At 41.1% G+C, this 16,993-nt stretch overlaps 1 protein-coding gene across 2 annotated transcripts in view; it reads left to right on the top strand.

Moving 5' to 3' along the window:
* The window catches only part of GULP1 (GULP PTB domain containing engulfment adaptor 1), a 345,309-nt gene that overhangs the window by 92,621 nt on the left and 235,695 nt on the right, over positions 1-16,993 (top strand). For both annotated transcript variants that reach the window (XM_075000987.1, XM_075000986.1), the window contains exon 3: positions 5,608-5,724. The gene's annotated coding sequence lies outside the window, so the exon portion shown is untranslated. The remainder of the gene's footprint in view (positions 1-5,607; positions 5,725-16,993) is intronic.

Raw genomic sequence — 16,993 nt, 5'->3', positions numbered from 1 at the left:
TGAAGTTGGGAGCAAGTGTAGACATAGTCTTGAAGTGTTACTGGTATTTTCAGTTCTTTCCTTGTGTAGGGAGTATTGTGCTTTAGTTTTGATAACTATCCAAAGTCTGAAGCCAACTCTTCTGAGTGGTGTCTTAATTAGGCTATGTCCACATGGTGCCCTAGCCTCAAAATAAGCATAGTGCAAATTGTGTAGCTTATTTCAAGTACATTTCAAAATAGGCTATTTTGACTGAAGCTGTCTAAAAAGCTCCATGCGCCCAAATAAAGCCCTGATTCAAGGCAGCCCAGCACTACTCATTCAATGAGGTGTACAGGGATGGCAGAAAAGTGCACCCATTATCTCAAACATTGCATAGATGTGAACAGCTATTTCAGAGAACTGCAGTATCCTGAAATAGCTCCCACTGTGTAGATGTATCCTCAAAGTCCTGTTCATTAAGCTGTATGGGGAAAAAAGTTGACCTGGTATATTTGATGAAAAGATGATGCTGTCACTATTCAATGAGAGTGTGTAACTGTCCACAGGTGCACTCCAGCCTGGGATGTCTGGAGATTAGTGCATGAGCTTCTACAGTTTGAGCTAAAAGTGCTTAGCTAAGGCTGTAGTGGAGACTCAGTCCTTCTCTGTGTAAGTGGTTTAGGTGCCACTACATGGGAGCTATATGTGGGGGTTACAGGAGCACCATAATTAAGCACCTTTTTGCAAGTTTTGCTCTTAGAATGCAAAACAGTGTGCCCATTTATCTATCATCATCAAAAGGTTTCCTTGAATTCATAGATGCATAATGTTAGGGTACTAAGCACAAAGTGTTGTGGAATGCCAATGACTTCAGTGGGGATTATCCTCAGTTACCTTTGTTAGAATTTGATTCTATCAGTAAATATTAATTTGTGAGGTGTGTTCCATCATAGTGAAATGAAGTCCTATGTAATATAGTAGCAGAGCAGGAAGCTTGGAGACAGAAGTCCTATGTGCTCTTCCCAGCTTTGTTACTGGCTTACTGACTGGTTTAAGTAAGTCACTTAGCTTTTCTGGGCATCGGTTTGCACATAAAGATAATAATGGGAGGTAATTAGATACCAAGATGATGACAGTGATAGACCCTAAATAGGATAGTAATTCTCTTATATCTGCTGAATTGATGCATTTCTGTCTCTGGCAAAACAGAAAAGGAAAAAGATGTTAAAGTAAGAAGGAAATGACATGGGCTAATAGTGAGTGTTACTTCCTGAGCTCTTAGCTAAGACTTCTTGAGGATGTAAATAGGAGTGACAAGTAGCAGAAATGAGGGTTGAATTACAAAGAGCTTGCAAGAGTGAGAGAGATGTGTTTGTGGGTGGAGCAGAAATGACAAAAGCTCAGGAGTGGGCAGAAGTAAGTGATCGGTGGGAGTTCGGGGGTGAGTTGTTTGAAGCTGGTTATGACATTACTGGGCTCGTTGTGGACAGTTGCCTTCCTGCAATTCTCAAAAATAAAAAGACATTGTTTAGTATGTTCTGGTGAAGTAATTGAGGTTAAAACAACATTTGGATTGGGAGTGTTGTTTTTGTCTACTAGATCGTGTGGGTGTTATCCAAGAGTTGTTGAAGAGCAGAGTTCAAATGAATTGAAACCTTTGCTCTGAAATTATGTGAAGCATACTATAGCTGAGGCCGATTTTATAGTCTGGACTGAAATGTTATTTCCTTCTAAAACTGGCTCAGCTGATGGAAAATTAGAACTACAAAAACACATTTTAGTTCTATTGGAGTTAGTCTGGGAGTAGTAAATCCTTTTTGGAAGGATTTTTACTATCCTCTAGGATTTATTATATACACGAGGATCTCAACATACAGGAGGGTTCTGTGTTGAGAACCCTCGTGAATGTTGAATTTCATGTATATTGCTCCTTCCTGGAGCCTGGCTGCTGGTGCTCCTGGCTGGAGCCCCAGGGGAAGCACAAGCTGCCCGAGCACCTGCCCAGAGTCCCGGGGAAAGCGGCAGCAGCTGGTGCTCCTGCCTGGAGCCCTGGGGATGCGGCTGCTCGCGGCCATCGCAAATAATTGAATTCACAAATGTTAAGTTTGTGAATGTTGAGACCCTACTGTATTTTCATTGTGTTGGCATGTTAATAAGCAGATACGTGTTGTGAACATCTCCCGTTCTGTCTGTGATTATACACACTGCCCTGTGTTTATTTGCAATTACTAAATATCCTGGCTCAAATAAGTAATAGGAATACATTTCATGTTTTTGAGCAGTCTCTGAATGTGATTTAGCAGATGGATATGAGGAGAATCAGTCCCATGGAGCTAGTTACCATTTCAAAGAGCACCAGTAAGTATTTGACAAACTGATAGCGATCCATGGATCGCAGTCTGAGGATTGCTGTTGTGCCAACTTTCCGGTTAGAATAAGAGTTTAGGAAGAAGACAAATGGAGCTCTTCTCTGGTGATGTTTCTGCTTCATATTCTTCCACATCTCTTGCTGCAATGCCAGAGGCCTGTATGCAATCTGTATACTGGTTTAAGTTTCAAAAGTTCTTTGAGATGAAAAGTAATACACAAATGCATTACTCTTGAATGCTAGGAGACAGCGTCTGTGACTAATACAGCGCAAATGAATTTTTGGCTTATATGTTGCTGGCAGCCAGCCATGTTAAACACTGTGTGTGAGTCAGTGTAGGACATTTAGAACTGTAGCACAAACAGGGACGGAGAGGGTAGTCACTGAGCCACTTCTTCCACCATGTCCGTGCCTGTCACTAACGTGGTCTCTCTCAGAGAGCTCTGTGGAGAGAGGTTGCTCCCTGGCTCTGTTCTTCTTGTGCTGTGGAGTTTCCTGACATATATTATGTGGATTTCAAAACAGTTTGTAGTGGGTGGGACTGTGCATTACAGATGCTGTCTCACCTAACTGGTGGGTGCCAGAGTAGGGATGTCCAACCAGTACTCTGTACGAAAGATTCCATCACCTGGGTCTAGCAGTGAGAACTGGCTTGACCTCTGTATTGTGAAAGAGGTTGTGGAGCCATTCCCAAGAGCCTGCAGATCTCTGGGGATTTGTACGGTCTGTGGGATCCACAGGAACCACTGTCATCACTTACTTATGTTTGGCGGAACCTTGCTCTGCAAATACAGTAAAGAGACTAATTTAATGGGCAAGTGGGGAGGGGTGTCTGTTAATCCTGAAAATCTGTTAAATGTGGGAGCCGCTGGAGCCACTGGGGCTGGAGGAGCTGCCATGGCTGGAGCCTCCGCCACAGCCTGGACCACTGCCACTGGTGCTGCCACGTGCTCCTCCCTCTGGGCTGCTCCAGCGGCCCCAGCTGTGGCGGCTTCTCCAGCTGCAGCAGCTCCAGTAGCGGCTCCGGTGGGTCAGTGGCATTTACAGTAATTTCCTTGTGGGAGGGGAGGGCGGAGCTGATGGACGTCCAGTATTCCCAAAGTCCTATAAATCAGGGTCTGGGACTTCGAGGGTTTACTATAGTGCTCCTGATTGGACATGGAGTTAAAATAATACTCATTGCAAGTGAAAATGTTATACTTTGGCTCATAACTATTATCATCAGTTGTTCTGACCTTAAACTATTAAAATGTATATTCTGTATTCGGATGTGTGCTAGATTACTGTAGCTCCATGGTCTAGGGGAAACATTTTAAGGTGAACATGATGAATTTAAATAAAAAAAAAAAGGCAAGACGGATATGTTAAGAGTAGTCTGTGATGTAGGATGTTTGAAACTATAGTGGACAGAGATACATTAGGACACCCTATATTGGAGGAGAGAAAACTCAGTAACCTAGCAGGTTTTGTGACCTCTGACTTGTTTAATTATATGAAAAATAGGGAAAGACGTATTGGGAACTGCCAGGTTCCAAACAAGAGAATTTGCCGGGTAAGGGAAGGTGCAGGGCTATGCTCAGGGGCTGCTGGCCCTTCTTTGCTCTGGCCCCAGCCCAGACACCCAGGGGCTGCTTCAGGGCTCCAGCCAGCCATGCTCACCCCTCACCATAAGGCAGGTGGGGGCTCCAACTCCTGCTCTGTGGCAGTGTCCCGGCTCCTGCTGCTGCGGGTCAGGCAGGGCCACTGCTGCTAGGAGGCTCTGGTTTCAGGTGCTCTTTTAGCATCATGCCCCTGCTACTGTGGGGCAAGCAGGGCCTCCAACTCCTGGCATGGAGGCAGCCTCCAGGCCCCTGCTGCTGTGGGGCAAACAGGAGCTGAGGCTCCTGGCTCCATGCTGCTGTGGGGCAGGCAAGAGCTCCAATTCCTCGCCCCATGGCAGCCTCCTGGCCCCCAGTCCCATGGGGCAGGTGGGGGCTCCAACTCCTGGCCCTGCTGCTGGTGGGGCTCCAGTTCCCAGGGCCACGGCAACCTTCCATCCCCCTACTGCAGAGCAAGAGAGACTCAGGATCCTGGATGTGAAGCAGCCTCCCAGCTGGCAGCTGTGGAGCAGGCAGGGCCTCTAGCTCCCAGCGCTGCTGGGACTCCTACTGCTGGTTACTCTGTCATCTGGCAACATCCGTGGTCATGCTGGGTGACGGATGTTGCTGGATGAGAGAGTACTGGGTTTGAGAGCTGTAACCTGTTCCTAGTGAAACAGTAAAATATGACACACATGCTTTAAATATTGAATGTACATTGACTCTCACATACATTCTGTTCACATCACACTTCACAGATACAGATCCTTATTCTGTTATGCTGAATTCAGTTTAACTCTCTCTGAAAATGCAAATACATTTTTCCCCTCTCACCTTTGAACCCCTGCATACTTTTGTGTAACACAGCATAAGGAGGGCATTGGTGTAACACAATTAAGCCCAACCTAGTGTAGTCTAAGGGCTAGTATTAGATGGTGTATTGTATTTTGGATATTTTTGTGATAAACGTTTAAATAAGATCACAAGTAGCAGATTCAGTGCCAATCTGTTTTCTCTCGTCTTTACCAGTAGATAACAGGCTATCTTTGAATTTTATGGTTCTCCTCAAAGTGCAAGTTGTTTATTCAAAATAGCTTGACTGTATTTTCTGTTTTCAGTGTAAATTTATAGCCCCCTTTTTGTAGACTCTTTTAGAATGTTTTATACTCCAGTCTTGAAAGCCTAAGCAGATTCTGTATGGAACTAGAGCAGGAATATTTGGAGATAGAAATGACTGTGTCACTGCCCATACCTCTACAAGTCTGTACTTGTAATCAACTTTTAAATACAGAGGATTTAGGATCCAATTCTGTATATACCATGCATCCATCTCCCAGTAATGCTCATGTGACTGTTCGATGTGAAAACAATGCACAATCAGACACTTATTTTCTCCCTTAGTTCTTTTGCTTATCTGTGGAATTTGTGAACAAGGAAGCTAAGGAAGAATGCATGCATTGAAACTTTCTTTTAAAAGGTACAGGTCTGTAGCATCTAGCATTTTGCTTGACTCCTGAGAATGCTGATGCTAGAAGTCTATAAAATATGTCTGGCATAAAGTTCATTTGATGCCTTAAGCTATTTATAGTAGCCTTTTTAAAATTAGAAAATGACCAACATAATAAAAAATAATTTCTGTGCTTTGTTACAACATTAGCTGTTGTTTGTCATTAATTAATTGGTTTTTCTCTCACTTCATAGTGCATTGAAAGCTACACGGACGAAATGATACAAGTGGAAAGCTGTTGACAAATGAGTGATTTATTTCGCCTTCAAGCGCTTGTTGTGTCCCTGGACCAAAAATTCAAAAATACGAGGGTAAGCTTTGTATGTAACTTTATTTCCCTGGCAAGTAACTGATTTATGTAGTAAGCGTATAAGTCTCTTAGTTCACATTAGGTGAAGTGAATTTGTCAGTCAGCTATTGAGGAGTAAAATGGATAATGATTAAGTTACTGCATTCAAATATAATCAGACTCTAATATCTGTCAGTTTGTTCCTGAGTTTTAGTGACTTTAAAAGCAAAGCTGATCACTTTTGCTAAACATTGGTCTCAAAAAATTTGAAAAATGGAAGGAAAAAAAAAGCAATGGAAAACTCAGTTCAAGCAATTGAAATGGGTGAACTCCTGACTTCACTGAAATGCTTACAAATTCTCTTCCTCCACTGACTTAAGTGGGACCAGAATGTCACCAAATGAGCCGTAACTGTTGTGTGTTTCCTCCCCTTGAGCTGATGTAGCATAGAATCAGGTTCAGCACATTCATATGTAATTTATTAAAATTTAAGTTGTGTGTGTTCAGCACTATTGTGTGTAACAAGGTCAATAAGAAAATCACTAGGCCAAATTCATCCTTTAGCTACAAATGTACAAGTCCTATTCAAGACAGAGAGTTGTGCATGAATGGTTGAAGGCTTTGCTTCAGTGGTCCAATTCTACTTTAGCTGAAATCAGTAGCAAACCTCCCCAGTTCAGTGGCAGGAGAGTCTCTTATGGCAAAAGCCTGTGTAGCTCTGTAACAGTTACACTATGGGATCAGATAGAAGGTGCCTAAAAAGAGCAGAGAGTTTCCTCAGTGCCCCTTGCAATACTGGAGATAAAATGTTAACCTGCCTTAAAGCATTTGGCTTTGAATATTTGTTTAGAAATTTCAAGAGAGAATGTTGCATATCACAATCCCTGAAAAATATCCAAGAAATGAAAAATTAGTGTTTTTATAGCTTTAAATATCAGTGAGGAAACTTTCATTGTGAATACAGGGAGTTAAAAAGAATTGTGTTAGTTGGAAAGAAACAAGAAAAGGTAATGTATCCTTATGTCTGAGAGAGTACAGTCTGGCATTTTTCTTGATCAAACACTGTATAAGCTGCAGTGATAAAAGTTATATTCCTATTAGTCTGTTGCTTCAGGGTCAAGGAAGGAAGCATAAAATTAATGAAACAGTGCTTGAAAATATGAACTTACAATTTAGCCCTCAGCCATATAGTATTTATCCCATTCATGCAAGTCAGCTCTCTCTCTGTGAAATTTTGATTTCCATCTTTTACTACGTGTTGAACGCACCTGTAAATATGTCTGAGGGCTGCTCATTGTAATGCATTGTAATGAGAAGATGCCTTACTCAGCAAGATGTCATTGATCCTATCACAGAGAAGCCATTGTGCCAGTAAACAGGAGCCACTGACTTTGAATAACTCTAAACTTTTGGCCTGCCCTGATGTAACAGAGGCTTTCCAGCTGGAGGGGCTGGAGATTCCCAACTTGAGCATATGTACCGAAGAGAGATCCTGCAGAAAGGGCCAGACATAGCTACATGCAGAATGGTCTTGCAAGAGAGGACGAGGCAGATTTGTCCATCTTGAAATGCAGACAGGCTTGGACTCATGTAAGGAGTGAAATCAGACAAGGGGAGGGAACATCTTAGGGCTTTGGGTTATTTTCAGATATCTAAACCTCCAAGTGCTTTTTAAAAATAGGGCATGGTGATGAAGGTCCTTTGCTATACCTGTGTTTCTTTCCTGACATGTTGTCCCCAAAGGGGTTAACTAGAATACCAGGGAGTTCACATCCTTGGTGGAGCTTGGGAGCACTCTGTGTAAGCTACTGAGTGGTGCAAGAGGACTCACACATGGGTTTTAGGGTCTAGAGTGCCTATGAACCAGTGCCCCATATCCCAAAGATGGATGTCAGATACGAGGTCTGACACTGGGGGTATGCCCTATACCAGAGTTTCTCAACCAGGGGTATGTGTACCCTTGGGGGTAAACTGAGGTCTTCCAGGGAGTACTAGATAGGTACTAGTACTCATCTAGATATTTGCCTAGTTTTACAACCGGCTGCATAAAACACTAGTAAAGTCAGTACAGTCTAAAAGGTCATTCAGACAACTGCTTCACAAGGCTTACGCTGAAATGTAAGTACAACACTTCTATTCCAATTCATTTATTTGATAATAAGATGGTAGAAAGTTAGCAAGTTTTCAGTAGTAGTATCTTCTGTGATGTTTTTGCATATTTTTGTAAGTAAGTAGTTTTAAGTGAGGTGTAACTTGGTGGTATGAAAAACAAAGTTAGCTGCTGAAAAGGGTACACTAATCTGGAGAGGTTGAAAGGTACTTGTTTCAAGACCTCAGGTTGCCTTAGGACCATGTTTCTCAACCGGAGGTATATGCACTCTTAGGGGTAAGCAAAAGAAGCCTGGGGATATTAATGATTTTTAAAGGGGTACTATCTAAAAAAAAGTTTGAGAAACACTGTCTTAATACATCCACTGAGCTAGAATCTTTACCCAGATCTGCTTGGATGGTTTTGGGGCCCAACATCTAGGACAATTTGCAGTAGACTGGTGATCATTTTGTGGCATTTTGTGACAAATTATAATAGTTTCCTTGACTTGCATAAGGCTTCTCACATGTGTGTAGGAGACAGGACTTGGCTTTGAATTTATTAAGCCAGTGTAGGGCAGTGCTTGATAACAATTGTTCAGTGACTGTCATTTATAGTATATTTGTTTTTGTTTTACACTGGGGAATATGTTTAATGTAAAATGGGATTTTTTTACTCATACTTCAAATTTTATTACACACATACATATTCTGGTTTAATGCACCGTAATTTCTTTGTTATAATGTCTGATCAGTGACTGAAACAATGGAATAGCTAAAGGTAATAAACTCGTCTAAACTTTATCTGAGGCTATGACAATCTAGAAAGATAAATGTGAATGATTGCATTTTCTGTTTTCTGTGATAGAGTTGAAAACAATAATAAAGATGTGCTTATATTGTAGGCGATTGTCATGGATATTGTTATAATAAAATTATGCATAATATAAAACTGGCAAACTTTATGACAAATTGTGTTAAAGGTAACACAGATCTCTACAGAGACTATTGCAGTGTATTTTCTGATTTTCAAAATGATGGTACTTAACTTTGGTAAAATAATCTGTGGACGCATCTTGGCACAGTTGCTGCTGTTAGCTTTCACAAATGTTGTCTTCAATCACCTGGCAAACCTCCTTCATTCTTTGACTGAGATTTCCCCTTGCTGTCCCTTTACCGTATACCACTTTAGTAATGTCTCCCCACAGTATTCTTAGGGCATTTTTGCACAGCAGTGTTATTTCAAAATAAGCTATTCTAGAAGAGATTATTTTGAAATAATGCTACTACACACACACACATGCATTTTGAAATAGCACTTAACTATTTTGAAATACAACATCTACACACCATAGAGCCTCTTTTGAGATAAAGCCATTGGATGCCCTATAACTTATTTCAAAATAGGCTCTGTTCCCTGCGTTAACAGTGCCTGTTTCAAAATGAGTATTTTGAAATAGTCGCTCTTCCTCACAGAATGAGGTTTACCCATTTTGAAGTAAACCAACTGCATTTTCAAAATTATTTTGAAATGGCAGTTGCATTGTGTAGACACTGGGATAGTTATTTAGAAACAAGGGCTGTTATTTTGAAATAACTTAGCTGTGTAGACCTACCCTTAGTCTCTGAAATGCCTACTCAGCCTTATTCTGCTTCATTTCCTCCAGCTCCACAGCTGGGGGTCCAGGTGCCTATTAAAATCCTGGACATTTTTAGAAATTTCAAAAGACTGGCCAGACAGAGATTGAAGAACCAAAAAATAGGACATGTATGGGGGGACGGAGTGCATAGTAACCCTATTTGAGGAGGAGGGGGCAGCTGTTTGTGATACATTTGTAGATGCAGTCTGAGAGAAAATGGACTTTGACAGGCTCAGAGTAAATTGCATGTTTTCTAATTTAAAAAGAAAAGCATGGAGTAAGACTTCAAATAGCCGTCCTCACAGGCTGTAAAAAATAGACTTATGTAATGAAATCACTCTGTTTTTATTTACCTTTCCTCTTCAGCCTTCGTTAAATACTTGATGCGTTGTTTATTGAAGAGATGGGGGTCAGAAGTCACTGCTTCTGCTTACGCTAGCCTTCCATTTGGCCCAAAAGCCTATTGTCACAGCCTGCCAAGAAGGAGGAGGAGGAGGTGATGGCGGTTACGGGGAGCAGTGGGGAGAGGCTGCAGCTGCAGCAGAACTGTGCACTGTTAACATGCATTGCGGCTCTTGAAGGATTGATATTGTAACTGAATTTGAAAAAAAATGGCTCTTCTCATGACTTTGGTTGCAGACCTCTGGTCATGGCAAACGTGAACTGGACCGGGAATTGATGTCTCTGCTACACAAATGGAAATGTATTGTTGGTAGGTTGGAGTGTGATGCATGTAATCAGTGCAGTGCAGTTTGTTTCTGCAATAGTTGCCTCCAGCAGCTGTCCGTTCACCATCCGGTTCACTAAGAGAGGGGTGCTATTGCAGAGACCATCATGTGGTGCTAAATTCCTTAACAGCATGATCATCATCCGTGGTTTGAGACATAGGATGTTCTAGAACACTGATAAATTTGGTCAAATCCCATGGAGCTTTGTAGAATGTTGTAGAATTTTCCAGAATCTGGTTGGGACATTGGTAGAACTCGGCCCAGACAGACAGATGGACACAGCAAAAATAATACATATGATGATATGAGTATCCTTCCAGAAATGGGGGCTGGGCTTGGTTGTTGTTATAGTCAGCACCTTTAAACATTAATCCACGTGTGGATAAATAAAGGATAATGTTTTTAATGTTTTAGGTTGAAAAAATGTTTTAGTTTTTTTTATAAGAAAAAGAAAAATATCTAGGTTCAGAAGCGTTGGCAGGTCTTCACCATGTGAAAACGTAAATTATGCTGCACTGTTTCTTTTCCAACTGAAGAGTGGAAGAAAACCCCATCCCCTCTGAAGATATCGCATGGGGGATTTTTGATGTTAGAGGCTACTGGGCTGATGGGGAGCCTGGTTTCTCTGAGAGGGGCTCTTGTGATTGTAGAGATGGTGGGTGAGTCTAACTAGAAGCTAGAGTTTGTGGTGTATGGGGAAGGAGCTGTGGCCTGGCAGCAAAGCAGCATGTGGGGAGAAAAAAACCCTCTTTCCTGCCAGTTACAGTTTGGAATCCGTGGGTAAGTCAATACATGGTGTTTCCCTTTCTCCTTCCCTTCCCTGCACTTTGGGAGTATTTAATTCTATCAGGAGTACTGCCCCCTGATTGGGTCCCTTCCTGTATCCTTGGAGCCAGGGTGTCTAGTACTCTGCCCATCCACCACACGTGGCAAACAGGGCAGTGTAGCATGGCGAATGTGGCTCAGGAGATCCGTGCATGTGGGGCATCCCTCCAGCTGCTCCGTGCGTGCGCCCCACCACATGGTGGGATAAGCGTGTGATGTCAGCAGTGGAGGTGTCTCCTCCTGCCCTGGGGTCCCCAGCCAACGCATGGCCCTGGCCCTGGGCAGCTCATGCAGCAGTGGCAGCTCCAGCTGTGGTGCACGCTGGCTCCATGCGGCTTGCACAGCCATTGTAGCTTTGGCCCCGGTGTGGCTCTAGCCCTGGGCGGCTCTGGCCACGAATAGACCTCAGTGTGGCTCATGCAGCAGCAGCAGCTCTGGCCCCGGTGGGGCTTGTGCCGCGTGAGTAATCTGGCGGGGGGGGCACCTAGCTGGGAGGGGGGCGGCTTATGGCTGGGGGGCTCTGGCTGCAGGGGGTTCCTGTCTGCGGTGGGAGGGGTGCCTGTGGCAACTGGATAAATTTCACTTGGACACCACTGCTTTCAAGGAAGGGGTTACAAGACTTCTCCTAGTCCTTACCTACAGGAGCTGGAAGGCATGGCAGATAAGGCAGGTAAACACACTTTAAAGGCCAATGTAATTAACAAGAATTTGTGATACCTAGAACTTTTTTTGCAAGTAAATTTATTTAGCACAGAAAAACAGTTTTAGTTAAGGTGATTAGCCACAAATTCCTGGGTAGATTTTAATGATTTGTTATGGCCTTATGTAGTACTTAGACGTTGGGTATTTTAAGCCAGAGCTGTTGATTCGTATTTTAAAGTCTGTTTTGGAGATCCATCAACTTCTGCTTCATCAAGGTAGGTTTGCGATTTGGTGGCTGAATGAGTTTAATGTCATGGGAAGCAAGAATATATCTAAAATTCTTCACCTGCAAAGTTACAATTGAGTTTAGAGAGAGGCACACTGAACTGATGTGCTTTAATTTGTTATGCGTCTTAGAGAGAGAAGTTTAACACTTAACTGCAGAGGGAAGTGTGTTTTATGTTGAATAACACCTTCAACATGATTACACTCTGATTCTTTATAATGAAACGTGTAATCCAGAAGTGACTAGCATATTTGTAATTAATAGACGTGTTCAGAAACTGATGATCATTGCTGTAATGGTCTATAATAAGCTGGAAATATTTAAAGTGTTGTAATTTCACATTGGCTACAGGGAGTTGTCATAGTTCAGTGGAAGGTCACAACTGTACTCTTGCCTGCTGGAGAGATGTAAAATTTATTTTATTGCTGTAATAGTATACTGCAGTTAATATTGTGGGGCGGAAGTACGCCTGATTGGCTTCAGCTGGAGAACAATATTGATTTTTTTTTTCCAGTGCCTCTGGTTTGGTTAATTTTAGCTGCAGAACTACTGCCTTTCTAGTGCTTGATGTGCTCACTGACAGGTCATTACTGATTCTAGCAGTGGACCCCTGAGGACATGAACTAAAGGGGAGGGTTTCCTGATGAAGGGTCCTGCTTCAGTGAACACGCACATCATTTAAACAGCAGTTAGCATGTACCAAAATCTACTGTGGTGGAGTCCAAGGTATTTGAAAACAGAGCTTAATACACTCTGATAAAGGTCACTTGGACTACTTGTGCATGTGGATGTTCATAATAAGTATCTGAATATCTCAAGAAAGATACAAAACTATTTTACTTAAATAAAAAAAAATCAAATAAAAATAAAGGTCCTATGGACCATAGTAAATTAATATTTTATGCATAAAATTAAAAGAATACCAAATTGTTTGCCCTTTTGTTTATTTGCTCACATTGCATGTCCTGTACATGCTTAGAGCTACATTTAGTTATGTATGCAAATCAAAACACAAATATCACATAAGTGCAATGAGAGACAGTTAATGTACCTTGGCTTTTGCATTTACTAAGTTTACATTTAATGTAACTTTAATGTTGCATTAACTTTGGTTATTTAAAGAAAACAGAATTAAAAATCATAACATTCTTGTACATGATGGCACTTAGCACCATCAAGCTTTTTGAAGTTGAGCTCTAGAGAGTTATACTCACATTTCTCTGTGCTCCTCAGTGGGCAGAAAGGGTGAAGTAACACCTACACTGCTGGTCTTTGACTAAACCATCACTGAACCCAGACCTTCACCCAAATAAAGCCCTAAAAGGTTAAGTGAAATGCATCTTGTGAATGCGCTGCAAAAAAGAAAAGCCATATAGATTCCTAATGAAACTTTTATGTACCTTTTTAAAAGTTGAATGAGGGATAAATTTGGTCCAATGGACTTGTTTAGCTGTTCTGAATCAAATTTGGAATTAAGAAATTGACAGCCATTTATTTAGTAAGTAGATTAAAAGAAGTGACTGAAATAATTTAACAAAGAATGAATCAGTCTGGTATATAACTGCCTGAATGAACTACATACTTTAAAAATAAGCGAATATTAGTATGATTAATCCAAACTGGTAATGAATGTTATAGATATTTAATGCATTAATTATTAACTTAATTGTTATATTATGATGCTGGAAGTGTATTGTAATTAGTAACTGCTAATTGTAATTTTTAACAATTTATGAGCAAAAGATTGCCAATGCAGATCAGTAATAATCCTAATGTCAATAAAATTTCCAAACTCTAACTGATAATTAGAAATGGTAAATGCATCTATTATAATTTAGGAGGTTAAAAAACCCCTCAAATTTCATAGGTATTTAATACTGGAAGTGACCATTATAACTGTTTAGTGTGACCTCAGCATAACACAGACCATAGAATCATAGAACACTAGACTGGAAGAGACCTCAAGAGGTCATCCAGTTCAGTCCCTTGCCCTCGTGGCAGGTCCAGGCGCTGTCTAGACCATCCACGTTAGGTGTCTGTCTAGCCTGCTCTTAAATATCCCCAGTGATGGAGATTCTACAGACTCCCTAGGCAATATATTCCAGTGTTTATCACCCTGACAGTTAGGAAGTTTTTCCTAATGTCCAACCTAAACCTTCCTCGCTGCAGTTTAAGCCCATTGTTCCTTGTCCTATCCTCAGAGGCCAAGGAGAACAATTTTTCTCCCTCCTCTTTGTAACCCTCTTTTAGGTACTTGAAAACCACTACAATGTCCTCTCTAAATCTTCTCTTTTCTAAACTAAACAAGCCCAGTTCTTCCAGTCTTCCCTCATAGCTCATGTTCTCTAGATCTTTAATCATTCTTGTTGCTCTTCTCCATTTTGTCCCCATCATTCTTGAAATGTGGTGCCCAGAACTGAACACAGTGATCCAACTGAAGCCTAATGAGCACTGAGTAGAGCAGAAGAATGACTTCTCATGTCTTGCTGTCAACACTCCTGTTAATGCATCCCAGAATCATGTTTCCTGTTTTTTGCAACAGCACTGTTGACTCATATTTAGCTTCAGCAGGTTATTCCTGCATCAGGGCCATAATATCTGATATGAGCTACAGTGTATGCTTTTAAAAGGCATCCCATCTACTTAAGGACTGCAGGTAACAGAGAATCCACTATATCCCAGGCAAATGTTTTCAATAGTTAGTTACACTCTCATTGCTGAAAATCTGCACCTTACTTTTAGCTAATCATTGACTATCTATGAGATTTAGCTGAAGTGTTGCTGTACTTTTAAAAATGTTATCCCTTAGCCTTGCCATGTCAGTCTTTGCAAAATCAGTAGGTTGCAATAGTGATGTCTTTTTATGATGATGCAGAAATAATACCACACTCCAAATTGATTTTGAGTCTGAAGTTGCAGTTTTTGTAAATCCAGAATCTTTGTAATGACTGCTGTCCTAAAAAATCATAAAGACTGAGACAGGCTTCCTGTTCCCTGGACACTCTCAGGAGAGCAAGCTGTACTGCACCAAGATCTCACCTGATCTTTCGTGTCACAGTGCCAAAATGCTCAGTTAGTACCCATCTCTTTGAGTAGCCAGTATTCAGCTAATTTCCTATATGTAGTAGAGTGGAGGTAGCATGTTAGTAACAATACCCTTTATTGGTCCCTGTGTCATAGAACTGAACTGGTACCTTCCACTTGATCTTTATCCTTGTGGCAGGGCGCTATGAGGACAGCAAAAATGGCTAAGAGGAGATATAATTAGAAATGGGGAGAGGTACTAGAGACAAGGAGCTGGGCCCATCAGATAAGGATGTCTGTCCTTGAAAAATGAGGTCTTTGCAGTTTTTGGAGAGGGAAGACTCTCTAGCAAAGAGCTTAGAAAAAGCTTCCCAACATAGTATTTTTCAATACAGCTTGTCAAAGAAAATCCCGTTACTAGTTCACAGGCATTTCACTGTTACTGTGTGGAGAAAAGCCTGTAACTCTCTGTGCAGGAAATATAAATTGTCCTGCTTGTTTTCTGTGTCATTCTACACTGTTACTGGGATAATTAGGAAAGAAGATGAATTAAAAGCAATAGGATGAATGATCAGTCTAAATCAAAATGGAATGGTTTAATACATTGTACAGGTGTGAACACATTTTGTCTACGGACTTTATTTGGCCAGGTTTAGAAAACCTGAATCTAAAGAGCAAAACATGGGGTAAAAGGTATTTGCTATGTGCAAAATAAACATACCCTTTTATTTCCTTTTGGAAATACATTTGCTGTGTTGTGGGGAAAAAGTAGTATTCAGGGACTTTAAATACTTATTTGCACAATGAAAGCATCCAGCTGATCAACATTTCTGTGTTGCCCTCAGAATAATACTTTGTGAGCTGCTTATCTGAAATCCGCTGGGAGGATTTAGCCCTTCGCCTGAATGCACATGATTGTTTAAGGGGAAATAAGGGGATTTGTTAACCGCATTTCAGGTTTGAATTGTTTTCTGCTTGAGTATCAAGCTAAGTTTAATTCTTAATTTCTGTTCTGGAGGCTTTTATAATACATGTTACACTTAAGTAATTTTTAAGAATCAAAATACTCTACGTAGTCAGTAGCTGTAATTTCTTCTGCTTTACACATAAGGTAGTGGTAAAAGAATGATTTTTTTTTCCTGATTAAATCATAATAAACATAAGCAAATAATACAAATTGAATGTGAATAATGAAAAGTACAGTACCGTCCTCCTGAAACCAGTCTTGGAATTGTATCTTGTTGATAACCTAGACTGTGTATTTAATATTGGAATGTGTAATTTAATGTAAGCAATTACCCTATTCACTCATTCATAATCTGATTTTTTTGGTCACTTGAAGACTGAGGGTCGGTTTGTGAACAGGTTGGTAACTGTTGACTCCTAGCCTGTCAGGGACAGCTGCTGGTGTAGCTGGACATTGCGTATGTGTGGAGCATGAGCAGGCATGGAGCTCTTCAGCCCCCAGGGGCTGCACTTTGCCAGTCACAGTCAATGGGAGCAGTGGGAAGTGGCAGCCAGCATGTTCCTCCCCACCACTTTCAGCAGCCCCCATTGGCTGTGACCTGCAAAGTGCAGCCACTGTGGGCTGCGGAGCTCTATGCCTGCTGATGCTCCAGGCATTCACAATGTCTGGGTACGCCAGCAGCTGTCCCTGACGGGCTGGCAGTCGCCGGTTACTGACCCTTTTGTATTTTGTAATTCGGAATCAAAAGAAAAACACAGAAGTTTTAGTAGATGTATTTTAATGTAACGTAAAGAAAACGTGTTTATAATAACTGAACAAATGTGTATTCACATAACTTCAAAAATTAGTCTGTTTTAAAGTCTCATATCATTCTAATGTACCTTTTTAAAAAGTCTTAAAATCCTTCAGAGTCTGAATCAGTCTCCAGTTCATCAAACAGTTTGTTAAAATTGTCTTCAGTCATAGCTGCTTATGCATTATTGTTGTATATGTCAACAGTGTTGTCTTCAGACTGATTCCTTATCTTCAGCCTCCATATTATCAACAAATAAGTTGTTGTCTTCTCACCCAATAAGTGCATTGCTGACACA

The sequence above is a fragment of the Carettochelys insculpta genome, chromosome 8 (genome assembly GCF_033958435.1).
Source record: "Carettochelys insculpta isolate YL-2023 chromosome 8, ASM3395843v1, whole genome shotgun sequence".
Classification (NCBI taxonomy): domain Eukaryota; kingdom Metazoa; phylum Chordata; order Testudines; family Carettochelyidae; genus Carettochelys; species Carettochelys insculpta.
This window is presented reverse-complemented; position numbering and strand designations above follow the sequence as displayed.